This window comes from Bubalus kerabau, chromosome 5, assembly GCF_029407905.1.
Source record: "Bubalus kerabau isolate K-KA32 ecotype Philippines breed swamp buffalo chromosome 5, PCC_UOA_SB_1v2, whole genome shotgun sequence".
NCBI lineage: Eukaryota > Metazoa > Chordata > Mammalia > Artiodactyla > Bovidae > Bubalus > Bubalus kerabau.
The window spans coordinates 70,067,178-70,068,214 of record NC_073628.1 but is presented as its reverse complement, the minus strand read 5'-3'; the positions used below and the strand labels follow the sequence as shown (position 1 = coordinate 70,068,214).

Sequence of the window (1,037 nt, the reverse complement as noted above, 5' to 3'; positions counted from 1 at the left end):
TCAATCAATCCTAAAGAAAATCAACCTCAAATATTCATAGGAAGGACAGTTGTTGAAGCTGAAGCTCCAATACTTTGGTCACCTGATGCCAAGAGCTGACTCATTGGAATAGACATTGATGCTGGAAAAGATTGAAGGCAAAAGAAGAAGGGGGTGACTGTAGATGAGATGGTTAGATGACATCTCTGCTTCAACGAACCTGAATTTGAGCAAACTCCAGGAGATAGTAAAGGACAGAGGAGCCTGGGGTGCTGCAGTCTATAGGGTTACAAAGTATAGGACACAACTTAGCCACTGAATAAAATTACATTGTTATATGTTATGTTGTACTATATTATTTTGTATTACAATTAGATGGTTAGAATTAATGCTATCATGACAAGTTATGGGCTTCTTTAAAACATTAAATTTCTATCACAGATATTCATTTAACTTACAATGTTGCATTGCATCAACCACAGGTAGGAAAGAACTCGATTTATTATTAGATAAAGTGAAAGTGAAGTTGCTCAGTCATGTTCGACTCTTTGGGACCCCATGGACTGTAGCCTACCAGGCTCTTCCATCCATGGGATTCTCCAGGCAAGAATAATGGAGTGGGTTGCCATTTCCATCTCCAGGGGATCTTCCCTGATCCAGGGATTGAACCTGGGCCTCCCGCATTGCAGGCAGACACTTTAACCTCTGAGCCAACCAGGGAAGCCATTATATAAATATTCACCAATTGATTTGACATCAATGCAATCTCAATGTGGAAAGTTCTGAAAAATTCATGTATCCATCAACACAGAAGGATATGTCTCCATGTAAAGGATGGTGTCCAAAGAACTCTGCTAGAAATGGCACTGCCAAGTTTTGTTTTGGTAACTATTATAGAAAATCTCAAGTTTCTTCATGTCCAAGCCTGAAACAGCATTATGCATTATTTATTTCAGATATATTACTTTCGGTAAAACTCCATGTGATAACTCTTCTAGCTTATATAACTGCATGTTTTTGAACCAAAATATTAAATATTGAAAACAGAGCTTCTCTCA

General features: G+C 38.1%; 1 non-coding gene across 1 annotated transcript; it reads right to left on the bottom strand.

Moving 5' to 3' along the window:
* Positions 1–627: 627 nt before the first annotated feature.
* Positions 628–699, bottom strand: TRNAC-GCA (transfer RNA cysteine (anticodon GCA)). Its single transcript has one exon. It is a non-coding gene; the product is annotated as a tRNA-Cys (tRNA).
* Between the last annotated feature and the right edge of the window lie 338 nt (positions 700–1,037).